At 46.2% G+C, this 24197-nt stretch overlaps 1 protein-coding gene across 4 annotated transcripts in view; it reads right to left on the reverse strand.

The window, feature by feature from the left end:
• The window catches only part of NEDD4L (NEDD4 like E3 ubiquitin protein ligase), a 370570-nt gene that overhangs the window by 253301 nt on the left and 93072 nt on the right, over positions 1-24197 (reverse strand). Inside the window, exon 1 of one of the 4 annotated variants that reach the window (XM_047767059.1) lies at positions 19128-19190. The exons of the other annotated variants lie outside the window; for them this stretch is intronic. The gene's annotated coding sequence lies outside the window, so the exon portion shown is untranslated. Of the gene's footprint in view, positions 1-19127; positions 19191-24197 lie in introns of those variants that run through there. 4 annotated transcript variants of the gene reach the window in all.

The following is a 24197-nucleotide window of genomic DNA, read 5'->3' on the forward strand; positions in this document are numbered from 1 at the left end:
AACAATTAAGCAGAGGAAAAGGGGAGGATATTTATGACTGGTGGTTGCAGAGGTGACATCTGAGCTGGAATTGAAGGAGGCGGAGGGGGATGGGGTGCGGGGATGCTGGCAAGTCCTGCCACCTACGGAGAAGCAAGTGGGTTCAGAGAGCCGAGGGGCCAGCCTCAGTAGAGGGTGGCCATCACTGGAAACTTTTAAGCAGGAGAGTGACATTTAACTTGAGTTTTAAAGACTTCTTCAGTTGTTGGGAGCAACAACTACAGGGGAATGAGAACAGAAGCAGGAAGATCAATTAAGTACAAGGAGATCTGGAAGAGATGGTGGGGCTTCACATAAGGTAGAGATGGAAAGCTGCCCAGATTGTATACACAAAAACACGTCTGAATAAACTATTTTGTTTTGTTTTGTTTTAGGTTTCAAGCCACATATACAACTGAGTTAGAGACCAGTACATTGTACAACAGGTTGTTTCCCTTTTCCACTTGGACCCACAACTATGATACATTTCCCAGTATACCTTTTGGTTAGGTGCCATCATGTGAATAAGTTCTGGCCAATGAGATGTGGACAGAAATGATGGACACGTTTTCCAGACAAGGCCCATAAGACCCTCCCATTCACCTACCTCCATTCTCTTCCCAGTTCCCCTGCTCCTTGGAGAAAATACTGAAAGTCAAGAAGGGGGAAACTCCATGAAAGGAAGGGAGTAGAACAGATCATCCCCACCCTCACCTTGCCCCTTCCACCATGACTTACTGACCCTGCCACAGTGAGGGGAAAATAGACTTGTATTTCAGTTTACTCCCACTGAAAACTGAAGGTTGCTTTAGCAGTTAACCTGCCCTCACATACAATACAGCCTCATTTTAAAATAAATAGCAATTACATATATGCACGGGAAAAGCCCTAGAAAGGGTGGTATTAATAGTGATTACTTCTGAATAATAGATAACCTCTTTTTGCTTATTTGCATTTTTTCCTTTTGCAACATTAAACATTTTTGCTTGGAAATTAAATTTTTGTAGAAACTTAGAAAATATATAAGGGGTTGGGGAAGAAAAATCAGACTAAGAGTCCAGACTTCCATATTTCTAAAATAAATAAAACTTCTTTTGCCATAAGAAAACACAGCTACACGTTATAATTAAGGCAACTCATAAAGGTAACAGAGCTGTCCATTTGGAGAGCATCAAAAGGGTTTTCTTATGTAATATGGAGGCAACAGCTGGGAGATAAAATGTAGAGCCTTTATTGGGCACTTTCTATTTACAAGCCACTGCTGCAGGAAATTTCACTTCTCACTTAAGTTTAGGGACAGGAGAGCAGGAAAGAGAACGTTACCCTATAAAAACAGTTATTTACAAATGGGTTTCAGACACACAGCCAAAACGTCTTATCTTTGTTTCCTCCCAATAACAAGGTTGCACACAGATAAGCAGCCATCGTCACTCTGTAAGGAAACACATGACCAGGTATGTGACTCATTCATCAGATGCAATGGACCCCACACTGAGCAACTGTACTTGCTGAAGCATTTTATTACTTTCATAAAATCTATGCATGACATTTTGGTCCCTGATTATGACTCCGTAGAATTGAGTATTTACCTAAGGCAGCTTATGACAACAAAAATATTATTTGGAGATGGACTAGAAGAGACAAGGAAAGCAGGAACAGAAGAGGCGAGGCCACATAACCATGGACATTCCCAGGACTTTCAGTGGCTCTTCCTGTTACTAAGAATCAACTGTCCTGCATGGTTTTTGTGTCAACAGGGACCATTCTCTGCACATGATTTTTTTTTTCACTTAATTTCCTAGTTCCTCATCAAGACATTAAACAGGATATGGTGCTCAAACCATAAATGAATGACACAAAGTCCCAACTGAGAAACAGGTGGTATTTTGAAGGCTTATTTTATAAGTCAGCTATTTGCAACTCAGAAGTCTGCTTCATAAACTGTGCCTAAGTGTTTCTCAGAGTCCTGTGCCCACCACAAAACTCATTAAATATATAATCTATTGAAATTGTTCCTTTGGTAAAATAAATCTCAAGTCCAGCTCAACACAAGACACTAGAATTTACCTTTCTCCTGTGAATCTGCCTTGAGAAGGTAACTTTTTATATTTTATTCCCTATTCTTAACAACGCCAGCTGACTTCATCCCAGCCCCTTAAAAGGTGATATCTGGAGTGGGATACGGTGTTCTTATTCCACAGGGATCCACTATGACCCCAGGTAGCACACACACCAGCTGAACATCTGACAAGGAAGCCATAAGCCAGGGATCTGCCCTTTTTTTTTTTTTGTCTTTTTAGGGCCGCGAGTAAGGCCAGGGATCAAACCCGCATCCTCATGGATACTAGTCGGGTTTGTTAACCCCGGAGCCACAACCAGAACTCCAGAGATGTGCACTTCTTGATTTTTCTTTCCCTAAATCAATTTACATCTTTACCTTCCATATTTTACAGTATATGTTCTAGTTATCACCCATAATACTTGCAGTAAATGCTCCCTAGATTAAAAGAATTGATATTTTCAGTACTACTTAAATATCGAAGTTATACACATGTCAACCAACTTCAGTTGCTTTAAACAGAATAAACCAAGGAGTTCCCGCTGTGGCACAACAGGCTAAGGATGCTGTCTCTGCAGCAGCTCAGGTTTGAGCCCCAGTCCTATGCAGTGAGTTAAGGATCTGGTGTTGCTGCAGCCATGGCTTAGGTCACAGCTGCAGCTTGGATTCAGTTCCTGGCCAGGGAATTTCCACATGCTGTGCGTGTGGCCAATAAATAAACCAACCAACATATGGGAAGCGTCCACGTTGTGCCTGCTACCCAGGAAGAAATATCACTAGTCTCCTCATTCCTCCCAGGCTTCCACCCCAACTAGGAGACGAGGTCCTGTTCCATACATTTTAGGAAATTTCCCACACTATCCCTTCTTCCCCCGACCTCACCCCCACATTCTTATCATCTCCAACTCTTGTTATATCCTGTACGCTTTACCTTCCTCCTGCCTTTTCTACCCAAAATCCTGCCCCCTAAACCTTTTCCCCTTTTTAATCTCTTGAGGGGTTGCCCGACCCTACACTGCTAGTTTTATGTCTCTTTCTCTCCGTTATCCATCTTGACCTAATTATACACTCAAAAAAAAAAAAAAAGTGTTGAGTGATTTATGTTGCAGGCTTTTTGCCAGCAGAAAGGAGGAGCACAACACTGAACAAGACAAATTCTGCTCTGCCCCTGGGGGCCTCCTCATCAACTGTGGAGGTGAGATATGCACATACCTGTAACAGGCCCATAACACAGGAGTGGAACAGAGGATATGTGGGGTGAGAACAAAGAAACAGGATGGAAGATGAGTGCAGCCCAATGCCCAGACTGCATGTCCAGCTCAAACTCAGATAATACCGATGACAGCAAACAGCTCCAACCAAGAAGACCATCCACGGTAGCTGCTCACCACTGTCAGCCCCACACGCAAGAGTCAAAACAACTCCAAGTCCCAAGACTATCAGTTTCAGATAAACCTGCAGAAACACAAGATTCTGCACAACCTAAATTTCATCACCTCTACTAGATTATGGCCATTCTTGTGCCCAATGGAAAAGTTAACAAATGGGAAGAGGCCAAAGGACAGCCCTCCAGAGCAGAATTGTTTTATGTTCAAGATGACTTTCAGAAATTGTGTTGAACGGGCCTGGCATTGATGGTATTGCTGGCATCGGCTACAGCTCCAATTTGACCCCTAGCCTGGGAACCTCCATATGCCACAGGTGTGGCCTAAAAAGACAATCAATCCATCCATCAATCCATAAATCCACAACTTCCTAAAATTTCTTTCTTCAAGAGGCAGGTCTTAACTTCTCTCCCTCGCTGGGGGTTGGCCTTAGTGACTTCTTTCTATAGACTATAGAGGAGGTGATCATGTGTAACTTTGAAGACTGGGTCATAAAAAGCAAAGCTTTGTGGCTCTCTTGTGCTCGCTCAGGTGGCTCACTCGGGACACTCAAGCAGCCGTATGAAAGAAGTCCACGCAGTAAGGAACCAAGACCTCCTGCCAAGAGCCATGTGAGTGAGTCGTCTTGGACGTGGGTACTCCAGCCCTAGTCAAGCCCTCTGATAACAGCATCCCTGGCTGCCATCTTGCTCCAACCTCCTGACAGATCTTTGCCTGCTACAGGCCAATAAGATGTGAATCAGAGTCACCCAGCTATGCCATTTTTTATTTCTTTTTTCTTTTTTTTGGTCTTTTTGCCTTTTCTAGGGCTGCTTCCACAGCATATGGAGGTTCCCAGGCTAGGGGTCTAATCAGAGCTGTAGCCACCGGCCTACGCCAGAGCCACAGCAATGCAGGATCTGAGCCACATCTGCAACCTACACCACAGCTCACGGAAACGCCGGATCGTTAACCCACTGAGCAAGGCCAGGGATCGAACCCGCAACCTCACGGTTCCTAGTCAGATTCATTAACCACTGCACCACGATGGGAACTCCCATTTTTGATTTCTTCATGCACAGAAACTGTGAGATAATAAATGTTGTTGTTTTAAGCTGCTAAGTTTGGAGGTAATCTGTTACACAGCAACAGAGAACTAATGCACATAGGGAGTCCCATGCAACAATAGTAGTCTAATTTATCTCTTTGCTAAATGGAGATTTTTTTTTTTCCTATGCATTAGGACAATGTTTCAATAGAAGGGAAAAAACACCACTGAGAAATAAAGACTACTGCCCGTATTTCCCATCATTTAAAAATTAGTGGCATTTTGAAGGCAGAATTAATAGAATTTGGTTGACTTGCTCAATATAAGTGCATTTGCTATATTATTTTTAACAAGTATGGAAACCCCATGCCCTGTTAGTATAGTCAATATTTGAAATTAAGACAATTCCAGAAATTTTCAGGTCCGTGATCATTTAAAAAAAAAAACAAAAAAAACCCGGAAAGAATGGTGATAACATTAGAGAGTAGTTGTGAAACTTACTTTTGCCTTTAAGAACAACTCTTTTAAATTCACCTCTTTTTCTTCATCCCACAGCCTCAATTTGAGTTATCATTATGAGCAGAATGGTCCATCAACCAACTAATGTACAGCCCCAGTTTTTCCTTCTTCCAAAAGCTATCAAGCACCTGTTAAGTGCCCTGCTCTGTGTTGATGTGTGGCAGCTTCTCTTTGTCCTAACTCACCTGCCACCTCACTAGTCCAATCATCTTCCAGTGGGAGCTCCCCATGGACAAATGGACCAAATTAAAACTCCTGGCGGCTCACCACAACCTACTTTCTCTCCAGGCTACCTGTGCTCTTCATGGGGACCCAGTTGCCCTCCTTTCTGTATCTGCCCATTCAACACCTATGCACGCTCTGTGGTCTGCTCAGGTCCATGTGGTTATTCAACCAAACTAACTGTGTGGGAACAGTGCAAGGACTAAGGAATCCATGAGACAGAGGTCATGCCTACAGAAATTCACTTTCTATGTATCAGGGAGACAACAGACACCCAGGTAATTACAAGATGACATGGCAAGTGCAATAACAGCAATGGATGGCATCCTGCAGGAACTTGGAGGAGGAAGAAATGAGAATCATGTGATAGGTAGCTGAGGAAAGTCCCTGGATGAATGAGGAGGAGGAAAGGGGAGAAACATCCTTTCAGACAGAGAAGGGAGGGTGAGAGCCCCTCCAAATGGAGAGAAGTTCAGAGAGAGGGGCGATGGGGGTGGGGAGGGCCACCCTAGCCTGGCGTCATCCTCTGTGCCACGCGAGGCAAACATGGTTAGGAGGCGAGGGACAGGCTTGCCAGGTGAGAAGCAGAGGACAGAATGAAGGGAGGCAGGTCCAGAGGGAGGACAGGGACAATAATGACACAGTCTGCTCCACTGTCTGGCAGGGGCGCATGGCTGTCCTGGATGGAGGCTTCGGGCCTGGTTCCAAAGCTATTGCTGGGGGTGCAGCACAGTTCGGTGACGGACTGACTCTAGGAGGCAAGGAGATGGCACCAACTCAAGGTTCCCTGTGGGGTGTTGCTGGGGCGGGGGGATGCTATCAGATGACAGAATAAATAAAGGAAGAAAAGCAGGGCTGAGACAAATACAAGAATTTGGGATTATCTTCCCAGTGTGCAGGCAGAGGTCTCCAAGAGGCCATCAGAGGTCAGAGACCAGGACTGAGTCCAGAGGTCAGGAATGGACTCCCAGGGGGAGGCCTGGTGCCCTCCTAAGGCTCCCTTCAGACTGACCACTTATGCAGCTACTTAAGTCACAAACCACTGTCATCTTTTTTTTTTTTGCTTTTTTAAGGTTGCACCCTCAGCATATGGAGGGTCCCAGGCTAGGGGTGGAATTGGAGCTGCAGCTGCCAGCCTACGCCACAGCCACAGCAACTCGGGATCTGAGCCATGTCTGTGACCTACACCATGGCTCACCAGCAACACCAGATCCCCGACCAGGGATGGAACCCGCATCTCATGAATACTAGTCGGACTCGTTTCCACTGCACCACAATGGGAACTTCCTGTCATCTTTTTTTCTTGCTGGTTAAGTCTTATTTTTTCTTAACCAAATTCCACTGTCCAATGGGGTGGCTACTAGCTACAAGAAGCCATTTAAATTTAGTTAAAATCTATGAACATGCAGTTCCTTGGTAACACTCGCTACCTTTTAAGTGCTCAACAGTCAGGTATGCCCACTGGCTACTATACTGGGTGACACAGAGAACATTTCCATAATCACAAAGCTCTACTAGCCGGAGGTGCTCCAAGGGCACCAACGTTAACACAAGAATGCAGAAGGATTTGAATAATGTCTCCTGAGAGGGATGGTTAGAAGGAAGGGCAGAGGGGGGAAGGGACTGCTATTCTTACCCTCATTATAACTTAGAACACTGCAGGAGAGCTACACAATGGAACCCTGCTATCTGGAGATGAGATAGCTTCTAGGGTCAAGATTTCTCCTGAAATATTAAAGACCAGCATGCAAATCACATGCCTATAAATTAATACCTGTGAAGACTAATAAAGGAAATACTATATGGTATGGCACAGACTCCCTGCATTTAAACACTTTATTTTATTTGTCTTTTTGCTTTTTTAAGGTTGCACCCACAGCATATGGAGGTTCCCTGGCTAGGGGTCAAATCAGAGCTGTAGCTGTTGGCCTATGCCAGAGCCACAGCCACCCCAGATCTAAGCTGCATCTGCAAACTACAGTACAGCTCACAGCAAAAATGGATCCTTAACCCACTGAGTGAGACCAGGGATCGAACTTGTGTCCTTTTGAATACTAGTCAGATTTGTTTCCACTGAGCCACAACAGGAACTCTGTAGACATTAAAAAAAAATCATTACATACATAGAGGAAAAGCAGAGATGGTGACTGCCTAGCGAGAGTGTGATAAAGATCTGGGAGTTTTAGCTGATGAGGCCAGTCAGCATCCTAACAAGGTTGCTAAGTCTTGCAAAACAGTCACAGAAAAAGTATTCAGCAGGCAAGGAAAGAGGTAAAATTCCAACAGGGGTTCTTGGTCCCATAAGAGAATTACTGACACTGTGGAAAACAGGCACGAAGGGCTGGTAGCAAAAGGGAATTGAAACACAGCTAACTGATAACAGCCCAGACACCTAGAATCCTACCTAGAGGGGGCCAGACAGGCCAAAGGATAACCTGCCAGAGAAGCAGACCACAAGCCAATGGGAGGAAAGCTTTGGAATCCGGGCAGACCAGCTGAAACCACATGTACTTGCTCCAGAGAAGGCAAGGTTATCGCAGGAGATGAATTCCATTGGAATCACATGCGAGCACCCACACAATTTCTGTGGCTTCCAATGCCAATCCCACATGGCTGAATCACATAGGTTTGTCTCATACCCTTCCTTCCTCTCTCACAACTAAATAGTCTTATTCCTTAACAGTGCTAGTGCTACAGTTCTTTCTTTTGGTGACAATATTGGATGTCTCTGTTTCTGACTTTCGAATGGAGAATAGTGGTATTTCCAGCTAGTCATTTCCAATTCTTTTCAGATAACACTATTTGACATCATTTCACCCTAAAAAAGAGATGGGGGAACAGGTAGGCTTAGGGGTCAGTGGTAGGGTGAGGAGTTACCAGTGAGTGGCGGCCAAGGTCAGCCACAGGCTTAGCGACATTTGCATTTCCAAGGGCCTCACATCTAATATGACTCAAGTGTACACCTCAGCAAGAATGCCAATCTGCAGATAGGTTTTTAGAGTGGCTCTCAATTAGAAATGTTAAATCCTTAAAGACCAAGAATCCACAGTAATTCAGTGACCAGATAGAATTACTGAATTACTGTGGATTCTTGGCATTTAAGGATGAGAGAGGAGAGGAAGGTACCACTGAGCAACGTCCATGAAATGAACGAGCTGGCAAGAGTCCCAGCTTAAAGGACATAGTCACTCTCTCCCACTAATTAAAAATTCTCTTTATCAGAAGAGTTCGTAAAACTCTATGGTTGGTTAAAGGTCTTCAAAAAATCAGTGATTCTTTTGCTCCAAATCTCTTATCATGAGACAGGAAACATTTTTAAATTACTGCAAGATTGCCAAGACGAGAATTATCTTGCGCTCCTAGTTCTAAAAATGATGGTATACAACAACTGCACTTTGTTGAAAGTGAAAAAAAAAATCAGAGCTCAAAATCTAAAATTCTATGTATTTCATGACAATCAAAACTCTTGAGTTCTTGGGAGTTCCCGTCATGGCGCAGCAGAAACAAAACCAACTAGTATCCATGAGGATGCAGGTTCAATCCCTGGCTTCGATCAGTGGGTTAAGGATCTGGCATTGCCGTGAGCTGTGGTGTAGGTCGCAATGCTGCTCGGATCTGGTGTTGCTGCGGCTGTGGCACAGGCTGGCAGCTGAAGCTGCAATACGACCCCTAGCCTGAGAACTTCCATATGCTATGGGTACTGCCCTAAAAAGCAGAAAGCAAAAAAACAAAACAAAACAAAACAAAAAAACCCACAAGACAAAACAAAAAACAACTCTGACTTCTCACAATAAAGTGAGGTCTGGGTTTCTGGGTGGAGTCTGTAGTTTATCCAGAAGTCTGGGTTTCAGGAAACAGGGACTCAAAGGGACTATCAGGCCCTCCAGGAAGATACTCCCCAAGTGACTTCTGTGGTCCCAGATCTGAATCTCACTCACCAAGCAGGATGGGGAGCATGACCCAATGAGCCAGAGTGCCAAGGGTGCCCAGCCACTTGGAGAGGGTACATGACAGCAAAACTGCTACGAAACTCATTCCAATGCCACGTATTGATTTTACAGAGAGAAAACGGCCTGTGGCCTGGATCTGAAGGCTCAGGGCTGGCATCCTGACTCTGTAGGCAGGATGAACAGACTCAAATTACCACCAATCAGAGGGCTTCATTTGATCACCCAAACACACGTTGTTCATCTATGCAACAGGGAGACCGTGCTGCTGCCTTGCTGTACGTACTCCATGACGGACCTTCAGGGAGCAGCACCCAACAGAACTGTCTCCGGACTTCCATTTCCTGCACTCCCGACAGCCCATTGCCCCTTACCTTCCCAGCCGCTATCCTCACAGCACAACACACAAAGCTTCCCCTCCACAGACGGTGACCAAATTCCAACCCAGCCTCTGGGAGACGACAGCCAAGTCGTTGCCACCACCGGGACTGTGCATGTTCCCAAACTGCCAGCCACAAACATGCACACCATTTCTTCGTTCGCTCCCACAAGGACCTCCTTCGCAGCTAGCTGAATCCTTGGATGGTAACTATCTCTAACCCCTGGGTAGGTAGGACAAGCTGCTGGGCTACAACCACCGCCTCCTGGTGCTAACGCTCACTAAGGATGGGAGAGTTGGTCTATGTTGGAAGAAGAACCAACACGAGCACCAAGGCCCCCAAACAGGAACAGGAATGACAGCCAGTCCATCCAGGCTCTCCAGACTGGTTCCGCCAAATCACATCTCGTGATGGCTGAGAGACACTGCAGGGCATCTCGGGGAAATGACAGACATCAGAGACTGGTAAAGGTGCCAGGGTTGAGAGAAGTTGTGAATTACCATATAAATTGTACAGACTGGGCTCACGGCAGTTCCTCCCTTCGTCAGCACCACCAATTTGCTATTTTTGCTCAGATCTCCTGACTACTTGTCCTTTAGGTGGTGGCTTAGGAAAGCACATTTTCTGAAAATGTCTTGTCAGGGTTCCTAGACTCATTAAGTCCTCCTCCAGTAAGCTCCCACAGGACCCTGCATTTCTCTTCCCACCCTATTTGGTCGCTGGCTTTTTAAATGAGCTCTCATGGCCAAAGACAAGGCTCTCAGAGGACAGAGGCTGGACAGATCTCAAGAAGTGACAAGAAGAAGGGTCCATGGGCAGCTGCTCAAGGCCAGAGAGGCAAAAGGCAACTGCTCCCTTGCTTAGGACTGTTCTCCTAGACTCTAGCAAAACGCTGAGCACACCAATGCACCAGGGAGGGGGGATGAATAAATGATATTCATCCAAAGCAAAGCTCTAGAGTGAATCCCTAAAGATGTTATGGTCATTTAGCAAAGGACAGTCGACAGCGAGAATAAAAGACATGCACACTTATTCCCCTTTCCGATACGGTGAAAAGCACCAAGGCACTGCTTACTGGTGCACGTGGACACTGGCCGGCCTTCAGCCAACACACGCAGTACTGTTCTAGACAAGATGATGACATGAAGGTGAGCGGATGCTGAAGTGAGCTGGGGCTGTGCTGTGCCCGGCTGCTAACTCCTACCCAAAGCAGAATGGACAGAGAACTCCAGGGGGCCTCCAGGGGTTATGGCATGAGGCTCTATTATTAGCTCCAGCCCAGGCCACGCTGTGAGCCAGGAAAACTTGAAGGAGGTTATTGAAGGCAGGCTAATCCAATTTGCAGCTGATATATACAACCAGATAAAATGTCAGAGGACTGAATCAGAATCCAGCAGGGTTTCATCAGAATGGGTGAGCAGCCAAATCGCACAGGATGGAGTTTTATAGGGCTGAGCTGGTGTGTACTTAGCTGCCTGAGTCAATGCAGAATGCAGGATGGAGGAATTAGGAGGGGGCCGAAGGGGGGGGGGGGGAGGTGGGATCCCTGGAGTTGTGTTCTATCTCAAGCAACATGACTCAGCTCCATGACAGAGTACACCATGCACATTATTCCAAGCCCAGAGGAGGGAACATCGTCATGCTGTGCCCTGGGCCAGTGTTATGGGCAAACCCAAGAGGCATGACTTGCAAGGGAGGTGGTTATTTTGCTTTGTTTCTTTAAGTAAATAGGACAAAATCTATATAATAGAACACTAAGCGACCATAAAAAGGAGGGTGCGCTCTACTGTCATGTGGAAAGGCAAGGTGGAGAACACGCATCCTTTATGTACCAAGGAGGTGGGAGGAGGTGTGTGTATTTGTATACACACTTGTGTGTCTGCATGGCATAAAGTAAACTCTGTAAGGACATCCGAAACTGGCACCACTGGCTGACGCTGGGGCAAGAAACTAGTTGGTTAGAGACCAAGGTATGAGAAAGACACCGACACGCTTACACACATACATGTATATCTCATGACACGGTTTTCTTGTCTTTTTTTTTTAGGGCCATACCCATGGCATATGGAGGTTCTCAGGCAAGGGGTCCAATCAGAGCTGTAGACGTTGGCCTACGCCACAGCCACAGCAACTTGAGATCAGAGCTGCATCTGTCACCTATAACACAGCTCATGGCAACGCCAAATCCTTAACCCACCAAGCAAGGTAGGGATTGAACCTGCATCCTCATGTATACTAGTTGGGTTCGTTAACCGCTAGGCCACGATGAGAACTCCCTGCATAGTTTTCTTTACACTTTTAAGGCCATTTAAATGTATTAACAATCTCCCACGATTTTTTTTTTTTTTTGAAACAGCCACACCTGTGGTAAATGGAAGTTTGTAGGCCAGGAATCAAAAGGGAGCCGCAGCTGCCAGCCTACACCATAGCCATGGCATGTGGATCCAAGCCACATCTGCAACCTACACTGTAACTTGTGGCAATGCCAGATCCTTAACCCCCTGAGCAAGGCCAAGGATCGAACCCTCAGCCTCGTGGAGATAACGTTGTGCCCTTACTCCCTGAACCACAATGGGAACTCTCCCCAAATTCTTTTTTTTTCTTTTTTTTGCTTTTTAGAGCTGCACCCATGGCATGTGGAGGTTCCCAGGCTAGGGGTCTAATAGGAGCTACAGCTGCAGGCCTACGCAACAGCCATAGCAACACCAGATCCGAGCTGCGTCTAGGACCTACACCACAGCTCAGGGCAATGCTGGATCCTTGACCCACTGAGCGAGGCCAGGTATCAAACCCACAACCTCATGGTTCCTAGTCAGATTCGTTTCCACTGCGCCACGAAGGGAACTCCCCAAATTCTTTTTAAGTAGCCAGTATAATTAATAAAAGACTTAGGAATGCTTAGCCTTTTTTTTTTTTTTTTTTTTTTTTAAGGGTAGATTCTTTCTGCAGGAAGGGGATGGGTTGGCAAAAGCCAAGACATCTTCTGTTATAAAGCTACAGAGGGCAAATCTTGACCCGAGGAGGCAAGCTGTCGGAAGTTGATGGAAGGAACTTCCTGCCGTCAAACCCGGAGCAGGTGGCCTCTGGAGGCCAGAGCTGGCCGGTTAGCACCCTGAGTGAGAGTAAAGGTTGGCCACCTGCCAGAAGTACCTCCAGGGAGGAAGAAAATGGAACAGATGGCCCCTGCTGTCCCTTTTCCAACTCTAAGATACCATGATTTTAAGATACTGGAACACGGGGACCAAGAACTTGTCCAGGATTTATGCAAGATCGCACCCCACCTTCATAAGAACTTTCCTAAGACAAAACACAAGAATCACCACCCCATCCACTCACAGTGAAACACAGAAGACTGTTCAAACACCAGGACGCCTCCTTAACCATGGCCGGTTTCAAAACATCCTGAATGACTTACTTAACCACTAGAAACGAACCAAGAACATTTTTGTAAACAGTATTTTTTGGGAGGGTCTATTTGTTGTTGTTCTATTCCATAAAGGATTTATGATGGCTAATTGGCTCTAGATGTGATGTTTACAATCCGTTTATGAAGAACAGCAACACCTACAATGGGCTGGTCTTAGAGTCGTGCCAAGAGTTAACACAAGGTAAGGACAAGGATAAAAGGACTTGTCACGGTCAGAGGCCCAGAAAGCAGCCCCTTACTCTGAACCCATCCCTCAGTCCTCACTCCCCTTCCATCACCTTCTGTGGCTTAAGCCAGCAGCACACAGTGAGTGCATGATGCTCACCTGGCATTTATCCACCAGGTATCAGGACACCTGAGACAAAATCTTCAGGGTCACTGGCTTCACGTCTAAAAGGAGACAAGCATGCAAGCTGTATTGAGCTCATGCTGGGCGGCACCACTTGCTTTTAAGAGCTTTCCTTCCTTAAAATGTGCAAACGTGTGTTATCAGATTTCACATCGCAGCTGAGCCTCATTATCTGACAATGCTGTTTTATTACAAGGACATAACTCACATTAGCAATTCATTAACAAGATAGCGACATAACAACTCTGAAAAATTCTATTTCTGAGCTTATCAGAATTGGGATAGATTAATTTTTTTCAGTTTCCTCTTAAAAATACCTAAGACTTTTCAAATCAGTGCTAACTTTGATTTTTTTTTTTCTCTAAATTTTAAACTAAGTCAAGTTTTCTAGCTTTTTTTTCAAACGACAGAATAATCTCAACTACTATTTGGGTGTGTGCTGCTTCAAAAGAGAGGGATAGCGACGCAACGCTACAATTGAAATTACAAATGGGTGTTGGTTCTAACAAACAGAGCGCTTTTGGAGGAAAAGAAAACAAGAATGCTCAGGATGTTTTTTTCTGACAGTGGCAGGAGGCTAGATGGTATGAGGGTGCTAGTTCTCTGAAAGATCATGTGAAATACATTTTAAAATATTCATTCCTGGAGTTCCTGTCATGGCTCAATTAAGGAATCCCACTAGGAACCATGAGGTTTCGGGTTCCATCCCTGGCCCTGCTCAGTGGGTTAAGGATCCGCCCTTGCTGTGAGCTGTGGTGTAGGTCGCAGATGCGACTCGGACCCTGGGGCTGTGGCCTAGGCCGGCGGCTACAGCTCCGATTGGACCCCTAGCCTGGGAACCTCCATATGCCGTGGAAGCAGCCCTAGAAAAGAAGGCAAAAAAAAAGACAAAAAATTAAAAAAATAAATAAAAATAAATATTCATTCCTTTCACAGTAATATTTTAGGAAGTTTGATTACTTCCATATGGTCCTAATATGGATTTTATAACATAGGAGGACGGAAATTCCAAAAGGAAGGAATCCCTTCAAAATGCTTTCATTTTTTTTCCTACCTTCGAATATACACACACACCTCTCCCCTTATCAGGACAGCATCAGAAACACAGAAGGCCCTCAAATACCTGATGGGTAACTGGACATCGTGAATAATACTGGGGTGTTATGCTGGCAGCAGCTTCTTTTTTTTTTTTTTGTCTTTTTGCCATTTCTAGGGCCACTCCCGCGGCATATGGAGGTTCCCAAGCTAGGGGTCTAATTGGAGCTATAGCCGCTGGCCTACACCAGAGCCACAGCAACGCGGGATCCGAGCTGCATCTGCGACCTACACCACAGCTCACGGCAACACCGGATCGTTAACCCACTGAGCAAGGGCAGGGATTGAACCCGCAACCTCATGGTTCCTAGTCGGATTTGTTCGTTAACCACTGCGCCACGACGGGAACTCCATGGCAGCAGCTTCTGAACACGTGGCAAACTGCTTGCAATTTACTGGTTCCAGGTGGTGGCTGGGACTCAGGGGCATTCAAAGTCAGAGACGGGACTGTCACCTAGTTTGGTGCCTTGTGGTCACAGCACACAATCCCCAACTTTTTCCTACCCACAGCCCTCGCTCTGTGAAACAGAGTTCTACCCACGAGTAAAAGAAGGTTCTAACCAGCCCAGGAAACAAACAGGCAGGCCTCGCCCTGCGCTGAACGTTGTTCCGTTCCCATGGAGTCAGGCAAGGTTGAGGGCTACCTTGTGTTTTCACTTGAGGGAATTTTTCTTGGACGTAGGGTCTTTAAAAAAGGACGTCACACGTCATCCTTTATTTTTAAGAGTTCTCTGTTGAATGCTATGTTTCACTGATCAATTTCTAGTCGATGCTATCTCTTTCTATATTTTGAAATTAACGCCAAGCACTTTGGGCTTGGTTTTGACAGTATCTTACAAAGTTTACTGACTGGTTTCTCCTTTGAATCAACATGCAGCGTGGGAAATACCCGTGTCAACTTTCTCCCTCCTCCAAGTGAGACCTCCTCCCCTGCAGGGACACATTTTGTATCTTTTACGAGGCCCCTGCTGTCCTTTAGGTCCATATGGAGAGAGTCTGTTATGTTTATGAGGGGGGATTTAAAATTTTTTTTAAATTATTATCAAATGAGAGACTGCAGGAAGTCAGGAACCAACCATTCACCTGCAAGATGATAAAGCTCATGATATAACCTTTTCACTCATGGGCCCTTGGAGCCAGACCCTTTGCATGGCCTGACCTGCTCATTTCCCATCCCCCCAAACTCTGAGGATGCAGGAAGAGCATCAGCCACGGCCCTTCAAGGGGCTGTTGTTCATGGCTTGGCATTTGTGGTTTTCCACGGTGGACCAGTGCCAACTGCCTACAAGGTTCTCTGCATGAAGATGTGCTGAGAAGCCACAAAGGGTGGCATGGGGGGTCTTCTTGGAGTACCAATTTTTCCGAAAGTCTTGATGGACAGGACAGTGGTTCTCGGGTTATGGATCCCTGACTACAACACCAGTATCACCCAGCAAAACTTGGTGGAAATGCCCGTTCTCAGGCCCCACCTAGCCCTCCAGTACTAGAATCTGTGGTGCTGTGGGGTCTAGCAACCTGTGTTTACAAGCTCCCAGGTGATTTTGCAGCCTAGTAAAAACTGAAAGAGCATGATATTAAAACAAACAAGAAAGCACTCTGCAGCAAAATAGGTAATTTGAACGTGATTTAAAGATACCCATTTGCAGGGACCAGCTTAGTCGCCTCTTCCAGGGAAAACCTGGAGAGCAGTGTGTGAGAAGCGCCAACAAAATTTCTAAATGCAGGAGTTCCTGTTGTGGCGCAGTGAACGTGAATCCAACTAGGAACCATGAGGTTGAGGGTTTGATCCCTGGCCTTACTCAGTGGATTAAAGATCTGGTGTTGCCATGAGCTGTGGTGTAGGTCTCAGACGTGGCGTGGATTTGGTGTTGCTGTGGCTCTGACATAGGCCGGCAGCTGTAGCTCTAATTGGACCCCTAGCCTAGGAACCTCCATACGCCGCTGGTGCGGCCCTAAAAAGAAAAAAAAATTCTAAATGCTGGGGACCCAGACCTGCCACTTCAACCCCAATTCCCGTCCTCCCACATCCCAGCCCTGAGTCCCTCCTCTGATCCAGCAATGCTAGGAAGAGTGACTGGGATCTGCCCCCCGAACTGAATAGATTCTCAGCATTGGTCTCCTTCCTCTGTTCCAAAGCCTTGAGGCTTCCCTGTAACTCTTATCAAGAATCACTCTGTGGGAAAAAAGCAGATACCGAAACATTACCAAATGTCGTCTCCAGAGCAGCGAGAGCAGGGGCTCTTTCACATTAAGTATAATTCTCCACCCTGCCCGAGTTGTTTTCTTTTTTTTAATTTCTCATTCACTACGTAAAGAGCATAGTAAGAGTAAAGAGCATGTACTATGATAAGAAATTAAATCATTTTCATGAAGAGAGAGAAGCACTTTATGCCACAACAGACTCTTTTGATGTCGTCCCATATTTACTGAATCTCGCTGATTCTTTCTCTCCTATGGTACGGGTGATGTGATACTCAACTCCATCACAGATACATCAACAATACATTTGAGTACACCCTCCCCCACCTACTGCAGCATCTCCTTCTGTTCCTGGGCTGGCCCATCAACACTCAGGCAACCCTGGCCACCACCAGTCTAGGGCTCCCCCCAGGCCACCATCCCCCACTCCACCTCCTACACAGCCTCTTCTTTGCTCTCTAATCCTACAGATTATTGCCAAACCCAGTCAATTCCATTGCTATTAGCACCTGACCCTGTGTCCAGTACTACTTAAAATACCAATCAGCCTAGTGCAGGCTGCCCCTCTATACACACACACACAACTGTGAGTTCAGACACCAGTCCACAGCCTTCTCTTTCACAACCATCTGGTCAATGACCACACTACGGTGATTTCTGGATTTTCAGTGGTTCTGGACCTTCATATTAACAACCCTTACTGAGAACCTACTATGCATCAAAAACTTAAATTCTGAATTACTGCACCTCATCCTTGGCCTCCTGCAACAAACTGCGATGCAGAAAAGCATCAAAATATATGGGGTATGGATGATTAAGAGGGACCTACTGCCTAGCACAGGGAACTCTTCTCAGTATTCTAGATAACCTATATGGGGAAAGAATCTGAAAAAGATTGAGTATGTGTATGTGTATAACTAGATCATTTTGCTGTATAGCAGAAATTAACACAGCATTGTAAATCAACTATACTTCAGTAAAATTTTTTAAAATGAAAAAAATACATGTGTTAAAAGTAATGGAGTCCAGATAAACTCTGTGGGAAAAGAAACAGGAAGAAAACAGATGGGCTGGGCAGCCCAGAGCCTGCAGAGCAGTTTTCAAAGGGTTTCTTCCCTCCACTGCTTCTCTGGGCCCGAAGGAGCAGTTGAGTCCAGTGGAGTGGACGTACCGGCATAATTTCAAGAATCATTTTGGGAGAGCACACGAGGAACATACATTTGGCAAAAGAAGGACTCCCCAAAGCCAAGGTCATTAGTCACCAGAAAATGACACTCAGGAAAGTTATGAAGTCCCCTGGAGAGATTTTTAAAAAATTGATGGTATTCTAATCTCTCTGTCTGGTTGAGGTGGGGCCTGAACTCCCTAACAAAGCTAAAGTTCAAAGTCCTTTGGTAGCTGGAGAGTCAAGGAAATTTATACTAATTCACCTGAAGCAGGGGAGGAGTGTGGAGGGGACAGGGCAGGATCCCAAGATATTCCCCCTTCCCCCACTGAACCAAAAGGTCCCCCGTATGGAAAACAGTGCCCTTGGCGCCTGCCAGCCCTGGCCACCATGCAATGATAGCCAGCAGGTGCAGCCACACCAGCTCACAAAGTGCCAGCTACCTGAAGGAATGCCTCACACCCACCTCAGAAAAAGATTCCCAGGGCCTTCCTTCACTACTCCTCAGTAAGTATATAGTCAAAGCTATCTAGCTATCTAATATCTAAAATGCATTCTATCAGCCCAAATAACTGGTCCTCTTAATGTCTACTTCTAAGCACCAGAACAAAGATTTCAAACAAGTAGTTAAAATTTATCAGAAACATAAAAGACTGTGGCACAGGCCGGCAGAGCAAACCACGGGTAAACGGATGTCTTGATTCCAGAATGAAAAGGTACCATCCCCTCACACAGAGTGCTGTGTTATTCAGCTCTTTACATTGAAATCATCATCAAATCCTTTTAACCAGCAAATAATGAAGCATTATAAAACCTACAAGAAAACTCGTCTTCCTTCCGAGGAAGGAAGGAAATGACTTAACATTTCTACTCAATATTCAGTATCAGAAAGAGACTTATGCAGATAAACTGCATAGAAAGAAATTGCTATCCCAGTAAAGCTTCACTTCTCACTATACAATTTAAAAGAACTATTTCACAGATGCCCCCCCCTTTTTTTTTTCCTTAGAGAAAACCAGGTCACAACTTTCAGTGTTCATACATTTTAAATTCATTCATTTTCTCCCCCCCCCCCCCAAAGCAACATCTCCATTGAAGAAATTCAATCAGGCCCATTTAGACTTGCTCCTCAATAAAAGGTTACAACCCTAAGGTTTGAACAAAATCCTTCCAGAAAGAAGAAAATTAGGTCAGTTACATTAGAGATGAATTGCTAATTCAAGAATCTCAAGGTAATGTCAAACTATTATGACTCTGGATCAATCTGCAGAAAACTAAAACTAAAAGACCCCAGGAAGGTCAAATGTCCTCTCCCTCTAAGAAAAAAAGTCTTACCAGGTGGCATTAATTCCTTAAATGCAAGACGTCTCATTCAGGCAAATACACTAAACATTAAAGGTGAGATAAAGCTGGAAAACTCAAGGGCACAGGCAGCTCTGAAGAGTATGCGGAAGTGGTGGCCGCCACCAAGGGTAACTTTCCACTGCCAGGCGACAGGGCAAAGGAGAGCGGCTTTAACTCACCTTCCAGCAAAGTGCAGCCCAGGTGTGCGCATGTCTGAGGAGCCCTGCCCTGGTCCCATCTCATGTCCCATCGCAGGTGCCTCAGGAACACCAGCTGTCAGGATCCCTCCGCCTTGGGTAAATGCTTGGAGGTACACCCTGTCTTAGAATAAACCTTGTCATGTCCTCTTTTCCCTGTGCAAACGCTCCTCTTCTGCCACTTTCTGTTTATGCAAAGATACAGCTGGACGGAAGTTTTGCAGAAAGCACCTGCATCGTTTGACTCAGGACAGATGCCAGTTTCCTTGTATGTGTGAGACCCTCAGGAGAGCATCTAGTCAAGGGGCATTTCAATGCTCACCAGCTTCTCACAGCCATCAGACAGCGAGATCTTCAAATACCCAAAATGTGGATGCACCTTTCTTCTAAGAAAGAACTAACAATCCACGGCACACTGGCCTACTCTCACAAAAAGTATAAAATTAAGTCGATGTTGTGGGCTGAATTGTGTGTGGTCCTGCTCCAGCTCCAGCCCCACCCCCAAATTCCAATGTTGAAGCCCTAACTCCCTGCCCCTAGGGGTGTGACTCTATTCGGAGATAAGGCCTTCAAAGACCTGACTAAGTCACGTTGAGGCCATGAGGGGTGGCCCAACTCCAATCTCACTGGTGTCCTTTTAAGAGGAGACGTGGACATGGAAAGACACCAGGGACACACAGAAGAAGGACCACGTGTGGACAAAAGAGGACAGACGGGCATCTGCACAAGCCAAGGAGGAAGCCTCCCGAGAATCAACCCTGGTGACACCATAAACTTGAACTTCTAGCCTCCAGAACTGTGAGGAATCAACTGCTGTTGTTGAAACCATCCAGTTCGTAGTATTTTGTTATGGCAGCCTGAGCAAACTAAAAGAGCAGGAAAGAGAAAACGGAAGTGACCAATTACTTAACAAGTGAGATAGCAGTATAAGACTTCTTTCTAGAGTGATCAAAACAGTCTTCAGATGGGTGATGGGGCCCTGGGGACACAACAGCTTGACCCACAAACCACATTCCCAGCCTGATCCCTCTCACAGTGCTTGGCCAGAGGGCAGCATCCTTGCTCTGTGACTGCAGAGAGACCTGCCAGGTGAGGTGGGCCTGGGAGGATGGGTAAGATTTGCTGGCAGAGAAGACAAGGGACAGCAAAGAGAGGCCACATGCATCCAGAGGACATTCAAACCCCAACTGAGAAAAAAACAACAAAAAACCTGAACAATGGACAAGAGGAATCAACCCCACAAGATCAAATCAGCAAATACACATGAAATATTGGCCCATCTCCCTTATCACCATATTCAAATTAAAATATATGATTTAATTTCCCTTAAATAGGGAAAACTCAACATTTAAATGTTCAGTCTGTGTATACAAACATGAGCACATTTAGAAAATGGTAATTCACAGACAGGGGCACTGCTGCTTAGGGGGAGAGAGAAGTGACCTGGCCAAGGTCACAGGGTGGGAGAGGCAGAGGTCAGGCAGAAACTCAGGTCTTTCTAGAACAGTGCTTCTCAACTGGGGTGACTACCATCAAAAGGACATTTGGCAGCGTGCAGGAGTTTTTGGCTGCCACCATGTGGGGATCTGCCACTGCTATCTATTGGGTAGAAGCCAGAGATGTGACAAACATCCCACAACTCACAGGTCAGCCAGCCCAACAGTCAACAGTGTCGCCCTAGGGAAACCCTGTTCTAGAAACCACATTCTTGCAACCTTTCTGAAATAATTTTTTTTTTTTTTTTTTAATTACCAAAACAGGAGTTCCCATTGTGGTTCAGTGGGCTAAGAACAAAACACAGTGTCCATGAGCAGGTGGGTCTGAGCTCTGGCCTAAGAGGGTTAAGGATCTGGTGTTGCTGTGAGTAGCAACACATCTGCAGACACAGCTCAGATCCTGAGTTGCTGTGGCTGTGGTGTAGGCCAGCGGCTGCAGCTCCAATTTGACCCCTAGCCTGGGAACCTCCATACACTACAGGTGCAGTCCTGACCCCCCCCCCCCCCAAAAAAGTTACTAAAACAGCCAAAGGCATACAGAGGGAAGAGACAAAGTCACAGCTATCAATCATACTGCAGAACATTCCATTTCTAAACAAGAGAAACCTCCCAGTCCTCACGCCTCCAGCACCAGCCTAAGCTCACAGGGCTCCACCTGGATCCTGATTCGGCAAATCCCAGCCTTCCCCACAGGTCCTCCTGGTCTCCTGCCTCCGACCACACCTACCTGGTCAACCCTCCCACCCACCTCTGCTCCACACATCCTTGTTAGAAGGTTACACAATTTGTGGGGACCAGTGGAAAATGAAAATGTGGGCCCTTTGTCCAAAACTTGCAAGACAGAAATTTCGAGAGCATTAAACCAAGCACAGGGCTGTCACCCAGTCAAAAGTGTGGGGCTGGTGTGACTGCAGCCACGGAGCACCAGCCCCTCGCCCTTCCGAGCCTCTGTACCACGTCCTTCATTTTCATCGTTTTCCAAAGTGCTCCCACCACTTTAGCGTCACACCCGAAGCTTAGCTCAGAACAGAGGACAGGCCCAGGGTGGCCAGGGCTGAGTCCTATGCTGGAACTTTCCACCACAGCCTCCACACCCCTGGCCCCTTCACTTACCACGAAGAGCCCTCCATGCCAGTCACCCAACCCTGCCCTCTTCAAAGGGGACTCTGGAACCCAGGTCATCACCTTCCTCGATGGCTCAAACCCGTCATGACCCTAAGTGATGTCAGGCCCCAGACCCACGGGCGCCCTCGGTGCACAAATGGCCACCAGAACCCCAAATATCTCCACCCACCTTCTACCTCAGCCACCCACAGCCACACTGGACTTCATTACTACCCAGAAATGCTCTGTCTCTGAAAACCCCAACCCCAGGGTCCCCGACTCAATTTTCAGGTCCTTCTAGCGCCCCTTTCTGAGATCAACAGACCAACACTGGGATAGGAGCTGAGATTAACTCAAAAGTCAACTAGAATGTTAATTATCAAAAGTCTGGCACTGGTTCAACACTTTCATACATTCTTCTGGTCCTCGACAGAACCCTCCCATTCCGTTTTCCAGGGAAAAAACAATGCTGAGAGGGTTTGAGAAAACTGGTCTTGGTGGACCTGCCAGCCAGTAGTCCAGGCTCAGTCACTTGATCACAAAGCAGAATTGTTTCCACCTGAATCTATGCAGAACACTTTCAAACTGACCCATCATCAAAAGAATGCAAATGAAAAACAACAGTGTATGTTTTCAACCCAGTAGACTGACAAAGAGCAAAAAGAACCACGACCAGATTAGTGAGAGTGTGGAGGAGACAGGTACTGTTAGAAAGAAAATTAAAAACGGATACCGTAGTTCTAGAGGGTAATTTGATGAAATATATGAACAGTCTTGAAGAGCAAAGAGTTTGATGCAAACAGTTCACTTTTTGCAGAAATATCTAGATGTATTTACATGAATATTCATTAAGAGAAAAAACCCAAATACTTTGGTAATTATCATCTGGGACTGACTGAATCAGAGTAATAACTGTCATCACTAATACAACCATCAACAGGTACTGTCACAGCCAAAGTAAAGTGCTTTTATCTTGACAGAGTCTCACCTAATCCTCACAACTCGGTAGATTTTGCAAATGAAGGAAACGCTGCCTAAATGGTTAAATAAACTGGCCATTCATACATTCAATGAGTAGTTCAGCTGCAACATGACCCCAGAATCTGTACCTTAGAGAAAGGGGGTGTAGAGCTGTATTTATTAACATGGAAAGATGCTCAGGATGTACTTTTTTCTTTTTCCATTTTACACTTGCACCTGAGGCACACAGAACTTCCCACTCTAAGGGTGGAATCAGAGCTACAGTTGTGGTCTACACCACAGTCACAGCAACACTGGATCCGAGCCACATCTGAGACCTACGCCACAGCTTGAGGCAATGCCAGATCCTTAACCCACTGAGCGAGGCCAGGGATCGAACCCACGTTCTCAGAGAGACAATATCAGGTTCTTAACCTGCTGAGTCACAACAGGAACTCCCAGGATATACTATTGCCAGTGAAAATATAAGTTATATTAGAACAGAGCAAACCCGCAGTCAAGATTTAACTCTTTAAAATGACAGAGTTCCTATCGTGGCTCAGAGGTTAACAAACCCACTGGTATCCTTGAGGACAAGGGTTTGATCCCTGGCCTCACTTAGTGGGTTAAGGATACAGCGTTGCCGTGAGCTGTGGGTGTAGGTTGTAGACGCGGCTTGGATTCAGTGTTGCTGTGGCTGTGGTGTAGGCCGGCGGCTACAGCTCCAATTGCACCCCTAGCCTGGGAACCTCCATATGCTACAGCAGGTGAGGCCCAAAAAAGACAAAAAAAGAAATGACAGGCAGTGCTGGTAGTTTACTACCTTCCCAAGTCCAAGCCCATCCTTCCCTTCCCTGCCCTCAGGTTCTGGGCTAGGACACTACAGACTACATTTCCTGGCTCCCTTTTCAGAAGGCTTCCTGCCAGGAGCAGAGGGAGAGACTGCCTGCCTTCCTGTATCAGTCAGTGTGGCCCTAGCATCATAGGTGACCCCCCGTCCTTCAGAGGGACATCCCCATCCACCCACGCACTGAGGAACCCCCCAGCTAGAGGGTGCCCTCTCCACAGAGGTTCAGCATCATCCCTGACAGGGTTCAGGCCACCCCAGTTCCCAGACTCAGAACACAGCACATTCAACTAACACAGAATCGCTAAGCTCCTACTGTGCATCGGGGCCTCTGCCAGGCACTGGGGACACTGCACCTCCATGGTGGGCTCAGCTCTGCCCGCAGGGCACCTGTCTCCCAACCAGGTCAGTGGCTCAGCAGAGAACCAGGACCAGGTGCTAAAACAGGAAGTGCTCT

Source organism: Phacochoerus africanus, chromosome 2, assembly GCF_016906955.1.
Source record: "Phacochoerus africanus isolate WHEZ1 chromosome 2, ROS_Pafr_v1, whole genome shotgun sequence".
In the NCBI taxonomy this organism is placed as follows: domain Eukaryota; kingdom Metazoa; phylum Chordata; class Mammalia; order Artiodactyla; family Suidae; genus Phacochoerus; species Phacochoerus africanus.